Source organism: Macaca fascicularis, chromosome 14 (genome assembly GCF_037993035.2).
Source record: "Macaca fascicularis isolate 582-1 chromosome 14, T2T-MFA8v1.1".
In the NCBI taxonomy this organism is placed as follows: Eukaryota; Metazoa; Chordata; class Mammalia; order Primates; family Cercopithecidae; genus Macaca; species Macaca fascicularis.
The window spans coordinates 16,716,773-16,731,507 of record NC_088388.1 but is presented as its reverse complement, the minus strand read 5'-3'; the positions used below and the strand labels follow the sequence as shown (position 1 = coordinate 16,731,507).

The following is a 14,735-nucleotide window of genomic DNA, read 5'->3' as shown; positions in this document are numbered from 1 at the left end:
TTAGGAATTTTGCTTATTAACTATTTTATGCAGGGCAAGTCCCATATACTCACAAAACATGAAAAAATGAAACTCACAAAGATAACTAATTACTTCTTCTTCTTCTTCTTCTTTTTTGAGACAGAATCTCACTCTGTCACCCAGGCTAGAGTGCAGTGGCATGATCTCCATTCACTACAACCTCTGCCTCCTGGGTTTAAGCAATTCTCCTGCCTCAGCCTCCTGAGTAGTTGGGATTACGGGCGCCCACCACCATACCCGACTAATTTTTTTATTTTCAGTAGAGACAGCGTTTCACCATGTTGGCCAGGCTGGTCTCAAATTGCTGACCTCAGGTGATCCACCTACCTCAGCCTCCCAAAGTGCTGGGATTACAGGCATGAGCCATCGTACCTGGCTGACTAATAACTTCTTGACAGACTGTCTGATTGAATAAAGAAAACATACATAAAAATAACATAGCCCAATAATGGGTCCATTAGTGGGCACTCAAAAAATTTCACTATCTTTCCATAAGTTATTGAAAACTTCTTATGTGTCAAGTATTTACATTAAGTATTAGATTATTAAAGCTGCTATTTATATTACAAATACAAATACATTTTGACCATGTACCAGTTACTATTCTAATTCTTATACTTAACCCCTTGAGTCTTGGATGGCTTGGTGGTTTGCTTTGGCCAATAGATTGAAAGATAGACAGCTCCATGTGGATTCAAAGCCTGGATTTCAAGAGGCTTTTTATGTTTCTCTTCTCACTTTTAGAATCCTACCTACCACCACCATGTAAATAAGCCTGGGTTAGTTTGCTGGATAAGACATCTGGCTGTGCTCACTCTGTCACCCCAGCTAACTGCAAGCTGTCCCCCAAACATGCAAGTGGGGCCCTTCTATATGATCCAGTCTACAGTGATGCTAAGAGCTACCCACAGACATGAGCAAGCCCAGGTGAGAAAAGACAGGCCTGGCATAGGTAGAATTGCCCAAGTGATATGGTGTCTGAGTTCAAAACCAGATCTTCTTACTTGGTGGTTCTGTAATCTTGGAGAAGTATTGTAACAATTCCTAACCTACAGGTTTTTACCTAGAAAAAGGTAAGAAAACATCAATGTTAAGAAAACAGCCCATTTTCTGGACAGAAAATCAATCTACAAATTTTTAACTACCATTATTCTGAGTGGGAGGGTAATTATCTGACTTAATTATAAACTCTGAGCTTGTAAAACATAAATAAATAAGGCCAAGTTTCTACAAATAAGCAATTTCAGCCAGAATGGTGGTATCATTCAGAATCTTGCTAAAATCCTAGAATTTAACATTTTTGTCAACTACTCCCATGTAATTAGACAAAGGAGTTACAGGGTTTAGGACTGCGGGTTCCAATATTTGGTACATATCCCTGACACTAATCACCTGTATAACTTAGGAAAGTAATTCTGCATCCCAGGAACACAATTCACCCATCTGAAAATTTTGGTTGATCCTATTCCCAGCGCCAAACTTCTATGATTCCAATTTGGTAAAATCTCTTATAGAAATTATCATGGGCCAGGCGCGGTGGCTCACACCTGTAAATCCCAGCACTTTGGGAGGCTGAGGCAGGCATATCTGTTGAGGCCAGGAGTTCAGGAGCAGCCTGACCAACACAGCAAAATCATGTATCTACTAAAAATTAGCCAGGCATGGTGGTACACGGGTGTAATCCCAGCTACTCAGGAGGCTGAGGCAGGAGAATCGCTTGAACCCAAGAGGCAGAGGTTGCAGTGAGCTGAGATTGTACCATTGCACTCCAGCATGGGTGACAGAGAGATGCTCTGTCTCAAAACAAAAAAAAAGAAAAAAAAAGAAAAACTTTCATGAGACAATAGATAGCCTCACTTATTGCAATACAGTGTGGCAGAGCAGATTAACAGTCCTTATATACACACATATCTTGGGATATACAGGATATTACCACTGTCTTGGTTGAAGTGAGAAATTAAATTTGCTGAAGACGACTGCACCCTTCTTTTCATCTCAAGATTTGCATACATGTTCTTGTGTCCTTAAAATACAGTCCTATGAAGTTGTGCATATTTTCTAAACACTGCATTTCTTAATTTCTTTATCTGCAAATAATTAATGTTCTTAAATTTTTGGACTCATGAACCTCTTTGAGAACTTGATAAACTTAGCAATGATAATTCTCAAATATGAATATGTACATATGTAAAAACATGCAAAATTTTAATGGGTTCACAAATTTCCAAAAACCTATTAATTTGCTGGTTATGATTTCAGATTTTAAAAATCTGCTACTGGAAGATTACTAAGTTTGCTCAGGTGCTAATATGCTGTAATAAGAGAATAGTAATAGATATTTAAAAACAACTATGTTTAAAGTTGAATTCCTAATCTTCAGTTCCAAAAATTGATTTGTTCATTCCCCATATTGGTTAATAAGATTCCACTCTTCCAGTATCTGAAGTCAAAAATTTGGAATCAATCTACCCTGTTTCTTTCTTACCTACTTTTCCATCTTTCAGAAAGTTGTGATTTTCCTGCCTTCAAAATGTATCCTGAATCTGACCACTTCTCCCCACTTCCACTGCTACCACTCTTGTTCAAACCACTATGATCTACTGTCAAAAATAGTGCCACCACCTTCTAACTCATCTGCACCCTTGTTCCCTGTGGTATATTTTCAATACAACAGCCAGAGTAGGCCATTAAACACATAAATAACTTGCTTCTGTTTTTAAAACCCTGTAAAGGCTCCCAATTTATTTGAAGTTAAAACCCATAATCTGTCTCTCCCTTACCTAAAGAACCTTATCTCCTAACAGTCACCTCACTGACCTCCTCCTTCCTTCTGCCCCAGTCTTGATGGCTTTCTCACTTTTTCTCAAATGTGCCGTCTCTGTCCCAGCATCAAAGATTTTTGACTGTCTGTTCCCTCTGCCTGGAACACTATTCTCCAGATGTTAGCATGGATCATTCATTCATCTTCTTTAAGTTCCTTTCAAATGTCATTTTCTGACAAAGGTACATGCTAACCACTCCTTTTAAATTCCATGCCCCTTTCCCTCCAACAATCTTTATCCTTATTACTCTACTCCGATTCTACTGTGTTATCCCCCTCATCTGTTGTCATCCTCTAACTCCTGTTTATTAAATCTGTTGCCTGCTTCTCCTCACCAGAATGCAACATCTATAGGGCAAAATATTCCTCTGTCTTGTTTATTGCTATATCCCAGCATGAGGAACAGCTCCTATTAATGAATTGACACTCAGTAAATATTTCTAGAGTGAGTAATTGGTTAATTACCATCATATCTTGAAGCTGGTTTAATAAAGTACTGTGTATTTCTTTTTTTTTTTCTTTGAGACAGAGATACTGTCACTCAGGCTGGAGTACAGTGGCACAGTCTCCGCTCACTGCAACCTCCGCCTCCCGGGTTCATGTGATTCTCCTGCCTCAGCCTCCCAAGTAGCTGGGATTACAGACACCCACCACCATGCCTAGCTAATATTTTGTATTTTTAGTAGAGACAGGGTTTCACTATGTTGGCCAGGCTGCTCTTGAACTCCTCACCTCCGTGATCTGCCCTCCTCGGCCTCCCAAAGTGCTAAGATCACAGGCTTGAACCACCATGCCCAGCCACTACTGTCTATTTCTAACCTGGTTCAAAATATTCAGAACAAGATCTATCCTCAAGTGGACTTTCCCAGCACAGTGTACTGTATCAAAATAAGAAAGAAGAGTAAATGAAAGAGAAGGCTCACTTCCAAGACCTCAAGTCCATCTTGAATTTGAAACAAGTTACCAATTATCTGTGAATGTGAAATAAAAGGCACAGAAAATATCTAATCCAATCATGCTAAAGAATCTCCTATAGAATGGCCTATCAAGATGTACCTTCCCCTGCAGCAGCCCAGGTCTCTGCTCCCTTCACTGGAGCAAGAAAAACTCTTTGGTAGGAATGTGCCTTCCTGGCACCTGAAAATTACTACCAAGAAGTGAAAATGCCATACACTAGTAGTTTAGAGTAGCACAATCACTGGAGTCAGAAAAGCAAGTCACATTTTTTTTGCTCTCTTGATTTCTTCACCGTGTAAGTGAATATATGATGGTCCAGCATAGATATAAGACTGAGTTTCAAATTCTAGGTGAGAGCAGGATGTATCACTGAATGGAATTTGATGTACTAGGGAGTCTGCACGTGCACCTGTGTGCATGTGTGGTGCAGCAGTAAATCCTTTGACAGTCATGCCAGATTCTGTATCCCCCTTCTCATTTGCAGCTGAGGTCAGAGAGCGGCCAGACTTCCTAGTTGCCCCTGATCCCAGGTGCTTACCCTTGGTTTGGAAGACCAGCTCTTGGAAGTGACACCTTTCCCTCTCTTCTGGTGTGTAATGTGTCCTCGTTGCACTCAATGTATGTATTTCCTCAACAGCCCTTTGAGACACCTCCCTCACACCAGCACAGAAATCCGTACTTCTGTCTCCAAAGACTCAATTAGAGTTCATCTGGAGTTTGGGGATGTTAAATAAATTAGCATATGATGAAATGAGTAGTATGTCATTAAACGTTGACTCTCTTAATGGATCTAACTCATAATAGAATACTTTTGTTCAGTTTTTATCCATTCAGTATGATATTGGCTGTGGGTTTGTCATAAATAGCTCTTATTATTTTGAGATACGTTCCGTCAATACCGAATTTATTGAGTTTTTAGCATGAAGGGCTGTTGAATTTTGTCAAAGGCCTTTTCTGCATCTATTGAGATAATCATGTGGTGTTTGTCTTTGGTTCTGTTTATATGCTGGATTACGTTTATTGATTGGTGTATGTTGAACCAGCCTTGTATCCCAGGGATGAGGCCCACTTGATCATGGTGGATAAGCTTTTTAATGTGCTGCTGGATTCGGTTTGCCAGTATTTTATTGAGGATTTTTGCATCGATGTTCATCAGGAATATTGGTCTAAAATTCTCTTTTTTTGTTGTGTCTCTTCTAGGCTTTGGTATCAGGATGATGTTGGCCTCATAAAGTGAGTTAGAAAGGATTCCCTCTTTTTCTATTGATTGGAATAGTTTCAGAAGGAATGGTACCAACTCCTCCTAGTACCTCTGGTAGAATTCAGCTGTGAACCCATCTGGTCCTGGACTTTTTTTGGTTGGTAGGCTATTAATTATTGCCTCAATTTCAGAACCTGCTATTGGTCTATTCAGGGATTCAAATTCTTCCTGGTTTAGTCTTGGGAGACTGTAAGTGTCCAGGAAATTATCCATTTCTTCTAGGTTTTCTAGTTTATTTGCGTAGAGGTGTTTACAGTATTCTCTGATGGTAGTTTGTATTTCTGTGGGGTCGGTGGTGATATCCCCTTTATCATTTTTTATTGCATCTATTTGATCCTTCTCTCTTTTCTTCTTTATTAGTCTTGCTAGCGGTCTATCAATTTTGTTGATCTTTTTGAAAAACCAGCTCCTGGATTCATTGATTTTTTGGAGGGTTTTTTGTGTCTCTATCTCCTTCAGTTCTGCTCTGATCTTAGTTATTTCTTGCCTTCTGCTAGCTTTTGAATGTGTTTGCTCTTGCTTCTCTAGTTCTTTTAATTGCGATGTTAGAGTGTCAATTTTAGATCTTTCCTGCTTTCTCTTGTGGGCATTTAGTGCTATAAATTTCCCTCTACACACTGCTTTAAATGTGTCCCAGAGATTCTGGTATTTTGTATCTTTGTTCTCATTGGTTTCAAAGAAAATCTTTATTTCTGCCTTCATTTCATTATGTACCCAGTCGTCATTCAGGAGCAGGTTGTTCAGTTTCCATGTAGTTGAGCGGTTTTGATTGAGTTTCTTAGTCCTGAGTTCTAGTTTGATTGCACTGTGGTCTGAGAGACAGTTTGTTATAATTTCTGTTCTTTTACATTTGCTGAGGAGTGCTTTACTTCCAACTATGCGGTCAATTTTGAAATAAGTGTGATGTGGTGCTGAGAAGAATGTATATTCTGTTGATTTGGGGTGGAGAGTTCTGTAGATGTCTATTAGGTCTGCTTGCTGCAGAGTTGAGTTCAGTTCCTGGATATCCTTATTAACTTTCCGTGTCGTTGATCTGTCTAATGTTGACAGTGGGGTGTTGAAGTCTCCCGTTATTATTGTATGGGAGTCTAAGTCTCTTTGTAAGTCTCAAAAGGACTTGCTTTATGAATCTGGGTACTCCTGTATTGGGTGCATATATATTTAGGATAGTTAGCTCTTTCTGTTGAATTGATCCCTTTACCATTATGTAATGGCTTTCTTTGTCTCTTTTAATCTTTGATGGTTTAAAGTCTGTTTTATCGGAGACTAGGATTGCAACCCCTGCTTTTTTTTGTTTTCTATTTGCTTGGTAGATCTTCCTCCATCCCTTTATTTTGAGCCTGTGTGTGTCTCTGCATGTGAGATGGGTCTCCTGAATACAGCAAACTGATGGGTCTTGACTCTTTATCCAATTTGCCAGTCTGTGTCTTTTAATTGGACCATTTAGTCCATTTACATTTAAGGTTAATATTGTTATGTGTGAACTTGATCTTATCATTGTGATATTAGCTGGTCATTTTGCTCGTTAGTTGATGCAGTTTCTTCTTAGCATCGATGGTCTTTACATTTTGGCATGTTTTTGCAATGGCTGGTACAAAAATATGGAATGCTTCACGAATTTGCATGTCATCCTTGCACAGGGGCAATGCTAATCTTCTCTGTATTGTTCCAATTTTAGTATATGTGCTGCCGAAGCAAGCACGAGTTGCTCCTTCTTTAATAACGACGAAAAGAAATTATTTAAAATTTCTCCACTTACATTCTAATGGGTTCCCTCTATTTCAACAACAAAAGGAACTAAGCCCTGTCTCAAGTTTCATCCCTCCCCTTCACATGACTACCTTGACATAGAGAATGGGTCAGAATTTACTTTAGCCATATAATTTTATTCTTTATCTTATTCCAAATAAATGTGGAAGACATCAGCATAAAACATAATCAGATTCGTTTTCAATTAGATAAAAGTTCCCTGACCTAGTTGCATCATTTTTTTCTTGCTGTTGTTATTGAAGGCACTCTGTCCCCAGAGTGTGCCATATCTTGGGAATGAGGCTGCTTAAGGGAAAGTGGAATTAATGTTGTTTCCTATTCTAAATAAGTCCAGTGAGAGCTGTTTCTTGATAATTTTGTGTTTTGTTTCTAACAGGATAAAGTGGCTCCAATTCTGTCTAGTTCCATGCTAAGCAAGGAAACTCCATATACAAGGTATCTTTTTTAAATTGCCATAGCACAGGAGAGGGAGGGCCACCAGAGGACCTCAGTTATCTCTGTCCCTCATTATTCTATCAGTTATCTCTGTCCCTCATTATTGTATGAGGGTATTTGTATTTTCTAATTGTTTTGAAATTGTATTTACTGATTTAAATAAGAATCAATATTAGTATTTTAATTCTTCCTACGTTACATATCACATAATTATTTTAAATTTCTTTATGTATATCTGTGCTGAATAATCTTTAGAATCTATATATCTAAGTTTTCGTAAAAATGTATTTTCTGTAGCCACAAAGACAATTTCTAGATAGTGCTTTTCTAGCCATAATGGGATAATTACTCGTGATTAAAGTTAAGATGTTAAACTTACAAAACAAATCCATATGTCAAAGAAAAGACAGATGATTGGCTTTATTTTCAATGTATATGTCTGTGCTTTTAAAAGGTATTTTCTTCCTTTACCTGAATGATTTACTGGTTGTATCAGTTAGTTTTCACACTGCTGATAAAGACATACCCGAGACTGGGTGATTTATAAAGAAAAAGAGGTTTAATGGACTCACAGTTCCACGTGACTGGGGAGGCCTCACAATTATGGTAGAAGACAAAAGGCTACATGGCAGCAGGCAAGAGAGCAAATGAGAGACAAATGAAAAGGAAAATGCCTTATAAAACCATCAGATCTTGCGAGACTTATTCACTACCATGAGAACCGTATGGGGGAAATTGCCCCATGATCCAATCACCTCCCACTGGGTCTCTCCCACAACATATGGGAATTATGGGAGCTACAATTCAATATCAGATTTGGGTGGGGACACAGCCAAACCATATCACTGGGCAAGAAACAGCTGGCAAAAGAAGGAAAGGTACAAAGTACTCCAGGTCTTACCACAGAACATTCACCTTATGCCATCAAAGATTTGCACATTTTTGGTTGAAAATGAGGATAAAATATTTTTTTAAAAAGTTATGTTACTAGTTTTTTGTGGTAGTATCAGATTGATTCTGAAACCTGTGTTGCAAATTCATGCAATCAATAGCTAAGCAAAAATGCTTTATATAATAGCAGATTTTATATTTTATCATCAACATTATACTTAAGAATCAATAAGATAAAACTAGCAGAAAATAATATGAACAGACAAATTGACAATATACCTGCTAAGATGGAGATAACACTAATTCAAAACATTATTACATCAAAATTGCTTCCTTACAGTAGTTGAGGAATCTATAGACATTAATAACACAGAAGAGTTAATAGCTCTAGTTACTCTCCATGAAGGTAAAGGCTTGAGCTGCAAATATGTCCCAAACAAATTAATGAAGACAAATCATTCATAATGCTAACTGAATATGTGATATGCCTATCCCCTTGATATCACAGCATTACAAAGTATTGCTTTTCCTCACTCCATTGGAAGTAGGCACAGCCGTAAAACTTCCTTTGATCATTGCAATTTGAACAGAAGAGGCATGTGTTACTCTTGGGAAGATGCAAAGAAGAGCCCCTGTACTCTCTTTCCTCCCAAACAGAGGAGGAAAGTTCCAGACGGTGGAGTGTACAACTACCTGAAGAGTTTGCGCACGGAATACACCAACATGAAATGAGAAAGTACTTCAAGGAAGAAAATAAATGTATTTCTTAATTAGCTAAAGGCTCAGAAATTGGAAGATGGTTGGTCATTACAGAATAACCTAGAATATTCCAACAGATAACAGATATTTTGAAAATGTTATGGAAACAATATCTAAATCTGAACTCACTGAAAACGCTTCACCTCAAGAGTCCATTTTGAAAATACTGATATTAAAGAAAGGTATACCTTTCATTACATGAAAGCTCTAGTTTTTAAACATTTGCCTATATTTGATTATATATTTCAATGCAAGTGTAAAGAGGAACTAGGATGCTGACTTTGAGCGTTCCTCATCGAAGTGGCCCAGTGAGTCACTCTACCGTGAAAACTAAAATGTCCAATCTTCACTCAGATACCCATTCTTTCTAAACAGCCTTAAGTTGCCCCAATAGTAAATATAAGCTGACAATTAAGAAGCACTAGATTCCCGGGCAAGATGGACGAATAGGAACAGCTCTGGTCTACAGCTCCCAGCAAGACCAATGCAGAAGGCGGGTGATTTCTGCATTTCCAACTGAAGTAGCTGGCTCGTCTCACTGGGACTGGTTAGACAGTGGGTGCAGCCCGGGGAGGGCAATCAGAAACAGGGTGGGGTGTCGTCTCACCTGGGAAGCGAAAGGGGTTGGGGAACTCCCTCCCCTAGCCAGGAAAGCTGTGAGCATTTCAATAAAGAGCAAGAAGAGCTTGGGAACCAAGCAGAATTTAATTTGACATCTGCCATTCCTCCCATGTAGCTTCAGGAAAGTCACTCCACTCCTATGAACCTCGGGATTTCTTATCTCTGGAATGAGAATAATTTCCACTTTACAGAGTTTTTTTTTAACAAAATAATTTTTAAAGGGCTTACATCACCTTTTGCTAAAAAGTTTTATATTATTTGCTCTTAAAGAGTGTTGCAGTAGCCCAATTAACATTAGCATTTTACAATTACCATTATTATTCATATGTAGGTACTACCCCATGAAAAGGAAGGAGATCACTTTTTAAATATTTTTAAATTATTGAATAATTAGAGTAAAATACAAATACGTTACTACAGGAACATACAAATAAATACTTGCCAAACATTCTAGTCTGTGGTTGATGTTAAAAGGTGGAAGCAGTAATTTTAAAAGTATATATATTGGGGGCGGAGCAAGATGGCCGGATAGGAACAGCTCCAGTCTCCAACTCCCAGCGCGAGCGACACAGAAGACCGGTGATTTCTGCATTTTCAACTGAGGTACTGGGTTCATCTCACTGGGGAGTGCCGGACGATCGGTGCTGGTCAGCTGCTGCAGCCCGACCAGCGAGAGCTGAAGCAGGGCGAGGCATTGCCTCACCTGGGAAGCTCAAGGGGGAAGGGAGTCCCTTTTCCTAGCCAGGGGAACTGAGACACACAACACCTGGAAAATCGGGTAACTCCCACCCCAATACTGCGCTTTAAGCAAACAGGCACACCAGGAGATCATATCCCACACCTGGCCGGGAGGGTCCCACACCCACGGAGCCTCCCTCATTGCTAGCACAGCAGTCTGTGATCTACCGGCAAGGCAGCAGCGAGGCTGGGGGAGGGGCGCCCGCCATTGCTGAGGCTTAAGTAGGTAAACAAAGCTGCTGGGAAGCTCGAACTGGGTGGAGCTCACAGCAGCTCAAGGAAACCTGCCTGTCTCTGTAGACTCCACCTCTGGGGACAGGGCACAGTAAACTAAACAAACGCAGCAGACACCTCTGCAGACGCAAACGACTCTGTCTGACAGCTTTGAAGAGAGCAGTGGATCTCCCAACACGGAGGTTGAGATCTGAGAAGGGACAGACTCCCTGCTCAAGTGGGTCCCTGACCCCTGAGTAGCCTAACTGGGAGACATCCCCCACTAGGGGCAGTCTGACACCCCACACCTCACAGGGTGGAGTACACCCCTGAGAGGAACCTTCCAAAGCAAGAATCAGACAGGTACACTCGCTGTTCAGAAATATTCTATCTTCTGCAGCCTCTGCTGCTGATACCCAGGCAAACAGGGTCTGGAGTGGACCTCAAGCAATCTCCAACAGACCTACAGCTGAGGGTCCTGACTGTTAGAAGGAAAACTATCAAACAGGAAGGACACCTACACCAAAACCCCATCAGTACATCACCATCATCAAAGACCAGAGGCAGATAAAACCACAAAGATGGGGAAAAAGCAGGGCAGAAAAGCTGGAAATTCAAAAAATAAGAGCGCATCTACCCCGGCAAAGGAGCGCAGCTCATCGCCAGCAACGGATCAAAGCTGGACGGAGAATGACTTTGACGAGATGAGAGAAGGCGGCTTCAGTCCATCAAATTTCTCAGAGCTGAAGGAGGAATTACGTACCCAGCGCAAAGAACTAAAAATCTTGAAAAAAAAGTGGAAGAATTGATGGCTAGAGTAATTAATGCAGAGAAGGTCATAAACGAAATGAAAGAGATGAAAACCATGACACGAGAAATACGTGACAAATGCACAACCTTCAGTAACCGACTCGATCAACTGGAAGAAAGAGTATCAGCGATTGAGGATCAAATGAATGAAATGAAGCGAGAAGAGAAACCAAAAGAAAAAAGAAGAAAAAGAAATGAACAAAGCCTGCAAGAAGTATGGGATTATGTAAAAAGACCAAATCTACGTCTGATTGGGGTGCCTGAAAGTGAGGGGGAAAATGGAACCAAGTTGGAAAACACTCTTCAGGATATCTTCCAGGAGAACTTCCCCAACCTAGTAGGGCAGGCCAACATTCAAATCCAGGAAATACAGAGAACGCCACAAAGATACTCCTCGAGAAGAGCAACTCCAAGACACATAATTGCCAGATTCACCAAAGTTGAAATGAAGGAAAAAATCTTAAGGGCAGCCACAGAGAAAGGTCGGGTTACCCACAAAGGGAAGCCCATCAGACTAACAGCAGATCTCTCGGCAGAAACTCTACAAGCCAGAAGAGAGTGGGGGCCAATATTCAACATTCTTAAAGAAAAGAATTTTCAACCCAGGATTTCATATCCAGCCAAACTAAGTTTCATAAGTGAAGGAGAAATAAAATCCTTTACAGATAAGCAAATGCTTAGAGATTTTGTCACCACTAGGCCTGCCTTACAAGAGACCCTGAAGGAAGCACTAAACATGGAAAGGAACAACCGGTACCAGCCATTGCAAAAACATGCCAAAATGTAAAGACCATCGAGGCTAGGAAGAAACTGCATCAACTAACGAGCAAAATAACCAGTTAATATCATAATGGCAGGATCAAGTTCACACATAACAATATTAACCTTAAATGTAAATGGACTAAATGCTCCAATTAAAAGACACAGACTGGCAAACTGGATAAAGAGTCAAGACCCATCAGTCTGCTGTATTCAGTAGACCCATCTCACACGCAGAGACATACATAGGCTCAAAATAAAGGGATGGAGGAAGATTTACCAAGCAAATGGAGAACAAAAAAAAGCAGGGGTTGCAATACTAGTCTCTGATAAAACAGACTTTAAACCATCAAAGATCAAAAGAGACAAAGAAGGCCATTACATAATGGTAAAGGGATCGATTCAACAGGAAGAGCTAACTATCCTAAATATATATGCACCCAATACAGGAGCACCCAGATTCATAAAGCAAGTCCTTAGAGACTTAAAAAGAGACTTAGACTCCCATACAATAATAATGGGAGACTTCAACACTCCACTGTCAACATTAGACAGATCAACGAGACAGAAAGTTAACAAGGATATCCAGGAATTGAACTCATCTCTGCAGCAAGCAGACATAATAGACATCTATAGAACTCTCCACCCCAAATCAACAGAATATACATTCTTCTCAGCACCACATCGTACTTACTCCAAAATTGACCATGTAATTGGAAGTAAAGCACTCCTCAGCAAATGTAAAAGAACAGAAATTATAACAAACTGTCTCTCAGACCACAGTGCAATCAAACTAGAACTCAGGACTAAGAAACTCAATCAAAACCGCTCAACTACATGGAAACTGAACAACCTGCTCCTGAATGACTACTGGGTACATAACGAAATGAAGGCAGAAATAAAGATGTTCTTTGAAACCAATGAGAACAAAGATACAACATACCAGAATCTCTGGGACACATTTAAAGCAGTGTGTAGAGGGAAATTTATAGCACTAAATGCCCACAAGAGAAAGCAGGAAAGATCTAAAATTGACACTCTAACATCGCAATTAAAAGAACTAGAGAAGCAAGAGCAAACACATTCAAAAGCTAGCAGAAGGCAAGAAATAACTAAGATCAGAGCAGAACTGAAGGAGATAGAGACACAAAAAACCCTCCAAAAAATCAATGAATCCAGGAGTTGGTTTTTTGAAAAGATCAACAAAATTGACAGACCACTAGCCAGACTAATAAAGAAGAAAAGAGAGAAGGATCAAATAGATGCAATAAAAAATGATAAAGGGGATATCACCACCGATCCCACAGAAATACAAACTACCATCAGAGAATACTATAAAAACCTCTACACAAATAAACTGGAAAATCTAGAAGAAATGGATAATTTCCTGGACACTTACACTCTTCCAAGACTAAACCAGGAAGAAGTTGAATCCCTGAATAGACCAATAGCAAGCTCTGAAATTGAGGCAACAATTAATAGCCTACCAACCAAAAAAAGTCCAGGACCAGATGGATTCACAGCTGAATTCTACCAGAGGTACTAGGAGGAGTTGGTACCATTCCTTCTGAAACTATTCCAATCAATAGAAAAAGAGGGAATCCTCCCTAACTCATTTTATGAGGCCAACATCATCCTGATACCAAAGCCTGGCAGAGACACAACAAAAAAAGAGAATTTTAGACCAATATCCCTGATGAACATCGATGCAAAAATCCTCAACAAAATACTGGCAAACCGGATTCAGCAACACATCAAAAAGCTTATCCACCATGATCAAGTGGGCTTCATCCCTGGGATGCAAGGCTGGTTCAACATTCGCAAATCAATAAACGTAATCCAGCATATAAACAGAACCAAAGACAAGAACCACATGATTATCTCAATTGATGCAGAAAAGGCTTTTGACAAAATTCAACAGCCCTTCATGCTAAAAACGCTCAATAAATTCGGTATTGTTGGAACGTACCTCAAAATAATAAGAGCTATTTATGACAAACCCACAGCCAATATCATACTGAATGGGCAAAAACTGGAAAAATTCCCTTTGAAAACTGGCACAAGACAGGGATGCCCTCTCTCACCACTCCTATTCAACATAGTGTTGGAAGTTCTGGCTAGGGCAATCAGGCAAGAGAAAGAAATCAAGGGTATTAAGTTAGGAAAAGAAGAAGTCAAATTGTCCCTGTTTGCAGATGACATGATTGTATATTTAGAAAACCCCATTGTCTCAGCCCAAAATCTCCTTAAGCTGATAAGCAACTTCAGCAAAGTCTCAGGATACAAAATGAATGTGCAAAAATCACAAGCATTCTTATACACCAGTAACAGACAAACAGAGAGCCAAATCAGGAATGAACTTCCATTCACAATTGCTTCAAAGAGAATCAAATACCTAGGAATCCAACTTACAAGGGATGTAAAGGACCTCTTCAAGGAGAACTACAAACCACTGCTCAGTGAAATCAAAGAGGACACAAACAAATGGAAGAACATACCATGCTCATGGATAGGAAGAATCAATATCGTGAAAATGGCCATACTGCCCAAGGTCATTTATAGATTCAATGCCATCCCCATCAAGCTACCAACGAGTTTCTTCACAGAATTGGAAAAAACTGCTTTAAAGTTCATATGGAACCAAAAAAGAGCCCGCATCTCCAAGACAATCCTAAGTCA

At 39.7% G+C, this 14,735-nt stretch overlaps 1 non-coding gene across 1 annotated transcript; it reads right to left on the bottom strand.

Annotated features, from left to right (window-relative positions):
- Positions 1-6,655: 6,655 nt before the first annotated feature.
- Positions 6,656-6,762, bottom strand: LOC123569002 (U6 spliceosomal RNA). Its single transcript, XR_006692534.1, has one exon. It is a non-coding gene; the product is annotated as a U6 spliceosomal RNA (small nuclear RNA).
- Between the last annotated feature and the right edge of the window lie 7,973 nt (positions 6,763-14,735).